The sequence below is a fragment of the Etheostoma spectabile genome, chromosome 3 (genome assembly GCF_008692095.1).
Source record: "Etheostoma spectabile isolate EspeVRDwgs_2016 chromosome 3, UIUC_Espe_1.0, whole genome shotgun sequence".
Classification (NCBI taxonomy): domain Eukaryota; kingdom Metazoa; phylum Chordata; class Actinopteri; order Perciformes; family Percidae; genus Etheostoma; species Etheostoma spectabile.
Window position 1 is genome coordinate 29,915,456 of NC_045735.1, and position 6,203 is coordinate 29,921,658.

A 6,203-nucleotide genomic window follows, 5' to 3' on the forward strand; every position below is an offset into this window, starting at 1 on the left:
ATCTATATTGTTGTCATTTATCCATTAAAAATGCTAATTTCACGTTACATTTCAAAGAATTGTTTTGAAGAGATTTCTTTTTCTATTTATTTATTTTTCTTGTTGCTGTTTCAGTTTCTAAGGCCTATTTGTTTTAAGTATGCACACTACCTCACATTAACACAAATCAGGCATAAGCGAATAGATATGCAGGGTAGGGTTATGGGGGGAGGGGGGGGGGGGGAGGCGGGGCGTGGTCGGGGGAGGTCCGGCGTGCGGCTGCGGGGTGGGCTAGCTGAGATAGGGAAAGGCAGCCCACCTCTGCCCCCCCCCCCCGCCCCTGGATCTCGGCTCACCTGTCTGTGTCTGTTTTTCCTCAGCTGTCTTGCTACAAAACTTCACTAGCCTGTGTTTTGTAAGTCTGTTCGTTCTGGATGATACACAAATACGACGGGCGTCGATCGTAACTACAAAAGCCCAAGTCACATCTGGAATCAAGTTTTCCTTGCCCTGTTTGGCATGTAGCACACAGACCCAAACTTTTGGCATTTTAGACACATTTGGCTTCTTGTCTGTCAGCAACTCCTCATAAGGGTCAGACTGTACGTGTTAAAGAACTGTGGCGTACCATTGCTGCTGTTTGTACGCATATTGACATTATCTGCTTTGGTAGGGCCTTTCAACTATCATGCAAATGCAATCTACAGAAAGAGTACGCAACCCACTCTGCATTTACGTGCTGGTGTGGGAATCGGAGCTGAAGGTTTCATGTCGCCATCCGGTTTTTCTTGAAACCTCATACACTGTCGCTTGACTCAGCTGCTTTTATCTTCTCTGTCTCTTCAAAACTGCGTAGTTTAGCTTGAATTCTGCAAACGTGAGTTTTATCGTCTGTATGTCCATTGTATGAAATGGCTTAAAAGTTCGGCCGGCAATCCCTTTAAGGCCCATAGTCTGATGATGTAATCCCTCACACTTTCACATTTGCCTCTGAAGGTGTAAGGTGGGTATAAATTGATTCTTCGGGGCTTTCACCTCCTGATAATACTCTCTCAATATTTCTAGAGCTTTTCTTACGGTGTGGCGCATCCCTAATAACTAATGAGAGGCGTTTGTCATCTAACAGTAAAATCAGCTCTGCCCTAGCAGTCAGCTTTTTTCTTAGCATTGCTGCTGATATCGGCTTCTGACTCGTTCTTCCAGAGAGTGTTCTTTAGCCTGCTAAATGGAAAATGTACCAACATTGGGTCTCCAAAGCTCATGCTTAGCTCATCTCCGTCGAATGTCAGTAGAGGCAACCTGCACGGTCCTTAGTTGCTCCGCCATGTAGCTTGTTCTTTTCTAGCTACTAGTAGTCAGTTAGCACCGGTCCGTTGCGCTTTCTAAACGGTGGGAATGACAAACTTATTTCCAAACAACTCCTGGGCCATCACCTGGTGAGTTATGTATACTGTTTGTTGCACTCACTTGTTTCGGAGGAAAAAAAATTGGCGATGGAGATGAATCATCTTTAGCCGTCTTGCATATTTATTTCAAGTGCGGACACCATCAGCCTCACGGTCAGACAACTCTCACTGAACATGGCAAAACAACTGGGACAAACAATGACGCAAGAGCCCTCTATAGCTGCCCACAGTAGCGCTCATTGTGGCATAACATTTGCACAATATGGAACGTACAGCATCCATTACCTAATATACAACTGGGACATAATTAACAAATTTTTAACATTGTATAACACAATCGACCAACGCACCATTAGAAGGGTAAAATATAAATTTGTGCCAGAGCCCTCTGAACTGCGGACCTACTCCATTGCTGCTCACTATCGCTACTCATGTTCTCTATGATTTAAATTTTTTACTGTCTCATGGTCAAATGAAAAGCACTTTTTTCCCTGTTATTATTACAGAGTACAGTTGTGTTCCAATAAAAGCAGTCCAACATAACTAGCCTCAAAATATATTTGTTGTAGAAGGTGATATTTCTACATGGCAAAAAATTTACTAGTACGTTTGTCGAAGTATAGAAAACAACAGACCCCAACAGTATGACATGCATGCTGCTCATTCTGTGTACAGGAATTTGATTGAAAGTGGAATGTCAAAATAATCGAAGTGTTGGTTGTTTTAGTGAGGAATGATTCGGTAGAAAACAGGTTTCAATTATGGTACATATTTAGGAAGGAAGGAAGCAAATGTTGGCATACAGGTTATAGTGCATTTCACAACAAAAATATTCAGCAAAATGTTTTTTTTTGGTTTTTTTTTCAAAAAGGAAAAAAAGAAAAAGCGGGCTTTGATAAAAGTTGATTGGAGAGGGGAAAACATAGGAGAAGTGAGAAAAATGACCTTGCCTTCAAGCCTTGAAAAAAGGCATCCAAAGGTCAACTACCATTTGAAGTTGGGTGGAGAATAGCAAAAAAAGGCGAAGGCTCAACAAATATAGCGTCAGGAAAACAAAGAAAACTAAAGCTTACCTGAGTACTTTACAGTCAGAAGAAGGCTAGGTGAAGCAAAGTGATCAGGTAGAAGCCCCCACAAAAGTCCAATTGCTGAAAAAAAGACATTTACTGAAAATATTATTTAAAAAAAAATTTAAAACCCCAATTTTTAACGTTGAATGCCAAAGGACACTGCGGGCCAAAGGACAAATGCGCGACATTCTGTGGAATGATGAGAGAAAAATCTTCTTTCTTGGGTCTAGGGGGCCGCAGACAGTTTGGCCGACGGGCCCCTGTAGATATGTCACAGCACACTGTGGAAAGATAGTAAAGCATGGTGGTGCAAAAAATCATGTGTATGGGGAGGTTTCTCCTACTGTGGGATTATTGGGCTATTTATCGCATACCAGGGATAATGAATAGTTTCAATTATCAAAATACTTCAGGAGGTCATGTGACATTATGCTGAAGAGGGGAACGGCTGAAATGAGGTCTTTGAACAAGACAATGGTGCCAAAAACACACCAGGAAGCAAGCCAACGTTTTGGTGCCCATGAACAAAAACGATGTTATAGGAGTAGCCAGCCCAATCCCGGCACCTCAATCCCATAGAAAAATAAAATGCGGTTTCTGGGGCAAAACCAGTACTGAAGAGGAATTGTTAATAAAATTTTGTTGTTTTTTTTAGGTTTTAATCGTTGGGCTGGAATCATGTTCACAGGTGCCAGAAGTTGGTTGACTCCAACAGCAGTATCAGAAATAACGTATGCAACTGAATATTAGTGCAGTGCTCAAAGTTAAAGCAGACCCTTGAGACATTTTCAGTTTAAAGAAAAATGCTAATTATGCTATTTTTTTTTTTTACTATCCTTTTTCTCACTTTCGGTAACGGTAGAACACAAACTTCATCAATTTGGTCATGTTTTGAGTTGGCATTGAATGTGCAGTGTTCCCAATGCATTGATACTTATGAATTAAAAGCTATTCAAAGGAGGTGGCGCTTTCATTTTTTTATACACCACTGTATTAGTAGAACACAAGGTTACATTTGGGAAAAGTATGGGCATATGTGCCTGCCTTTGCCATAATGTGCAACATAAATATGCGCGATGCCTTATGTGCGCACATCATATTTAAAAAATGCATCAACGACAGTGACACCAAGTCATACTGGAGTTGTGCCTTTTGTCATTCGCTTTGCTTCAATCCTTGTTAACAGTGGCCGTAAAGTAACAGTTACTTACATGTGAGGTGTGTGGGACCAGAGAAATTATGCCAGTGGAAAAACATCGATTCCTTCAATAAGTCCCTGTATCTGCCTTATTAATATTCCAAATAAACAGAACAACCCTTTTAAAGGCTGCACCATTTGTTAGACTTGACTGTACTGAGCTCAAACAATAAAAAAATAAAAGAGTAGGCGCAACAATTTGAAGATATCTGAGTTTACGTTGAAAGGTCCATGGACACATAATGCAGATGACATTGTACGTGCAGCCTAAAACTATGCTTTGACAATATTCCACAAAGACAATGGGAAGGACATCCTTTGTCTGACGTACAGTAGTAGGAGGTTGTAGGGTCTTAAAATCTATATAAACTTGAAAAGGACACAGTTCCCAACCAGATATAGAGGGATGGAGATCTCCGCTCTCTGTATTGGTCTGATCCTGTCTTGGTTTGTGTGAGCTGAAGTTCAGATGTTTCATTAAATGAATTTTGGGGAAGATGGAAAACAAAGGCTGGGCTTACAGAGGAATGGACTGGTGCTGGGCGTCACACTCAGGGTTCATCTGCTGAAAATGTAGCTCCAGGGTACCACTCGTAACTGCATTGCAAGATGTTGACTACGTATTGGTGGTGTTTTCTCAACAACTACATACACAGATCCAGTTGAAGCATTAACTACATCACCATACCTGAGCCACGAAGCTGCACAGGAAGGTAGTAAGCGGGAGAAATGGGGGATAAGAGGATGTACTCTGTGTGGGATGGGAAAGTTTTAGAGTTGTTTAATGTGAATACAAAATTGTATTAGAATGGCTTGTATAAAAATCAAAAAACCACACTTTTTCATCGACAATTTCCAATCAGTAGGGTAATATAGCAGTAAAAATATAGATATGCCCAAATACTACATATAAAATCTAGATGTGAAATTTGATTTTTTTAGATTTTAACAGGCCATTTCTTTACAAGTGATTTGTATTTTAACTAGATGAAAATAAGGACTACCTTTATAATTGTGAAGGTTGGACACTATAACTAATCTGTGTTTGGATTCTGGGCTTGTTTCTTCTGTTATATGTATTTGTCTGTTAAAATATCGGAAATGTAAACTGAACATGGACTTGAGGCTAGTGCAGGCCTTGACTCCCGTGAACTGCGCTTTCACGTGCAAGATCTTCACCATTGAGGGAGATAAACACAGCCGAGCTGCTGCCAGCGAATAAAACTGGTTATCAGATATTTGATCGTGCGCTCGGTGCCGTGACGGGCATGTGGCATTCCAGCTTCAATAGCCTGGGAACGGGGTTTGATACGATGACAATTGCTCAAAATATGGTATGGTGAGGCTGTTGTTGTGAGTCTGAGTCCTCGACATCCCAGCATGTCACACATCATCGGGCCCTTTAAACATCCCTAAGTTAGTATTCAGAATTTGGCAAACTCTGCTGTAATACAGAAACCGGGTGTTTGCTGTCCCGTGAACTATTTACAACTATTATCCCTTTAGGTGAGCTACTTTGCCAATTGTGCATGCGTCCATAAGCAGCGACCCAAAGTTTTAGAACCATCCCTAGTGATCAGTCCAGGCTGAAGCGCTGGCCAAGCTGGTAAAACACTTTGGCTGGACTTGGATAGGTGTGTCCGGGTAAGATTAAGACTTGGCAATAATGGTATGGCGTCTTTCCTGGAAGCAGCACGCAGAGAGGGGTCTGTGTGGAATATCTGAATCTTCTATCGGACCAACCACGAAGAGGACCAGAGAGTAGCTGACGTTATCCGAGGTTTTATGGTTCCTGTGCTACATGAATGTGTGGATGAAAAAGCACAAATGTTAAGGAAATATAAGATGGAGATGTTTTAGATATTAGTCAAAATTGGAAATGTATCTTTTTGCATAAGTGACTTTATGTAATACTGAGATTGCTATCAGTGAGACAAATACTAAAGTAAATTCTTTTTTAAAACTGTTTGTATGAACTCTATTGATAATATTTAAATGCTAATTTTATATTTGTACCAAATAGGCCTAATGCAATGCACGATAATTTCTCTAAAGGTCGACATCTATGGTGTTGTGGCTTTGCAGCATCTGGAGACCTGAGACTTCTTGCTGGAGGAGCGTCGCTTGAGCATTCTCACCTCGCCAGGTGATAGGCAGAAGGCCTGGGAACAAAACACAGACATGCTGAGTTCAGCTTATGTTCTGGAGCAATCGGATTTGGCATTGAGCGAGCCGTCATCCCAGGGTGAGAGACTTCTTGCTGGATCTCTCTCCCTACCAGTGGCTGCCTCTCCAGTGCTTACTGAGTTCTGGGAGGATGCATTCAACGAGGCTAGGAAACAGTGAGAAAGTTGTACATAGACAGTCTTAGGCACCAAGCTCAATAAAGATTCAATATTGTATTTCAGATGTGTATTAGTTAAAGTCTATAGATCTAATTAGGCTGTTACTTTATACTGAGAATATTTAAAATAATAATTTTAACACATCAAAACAGGTAGGTATCAAGGAAAAGGTGGAAATGTTTGCCTTTTACAGTGACAGTTGTTC

The 6,203-nt window shown here is 41.0% G+C and overlaps 1 pseudogene; it reads right to left on the reverse strand.

Moving 5' to 3' along the window:
- Positions 1 to 6,203, reverse strand: part of LOC116687038 (extracellular calcium-sensing receptor-like) — an 11,543-nt pseudogene that overhangs the window by 3,912 nt on the left and 1,428 nt on the right.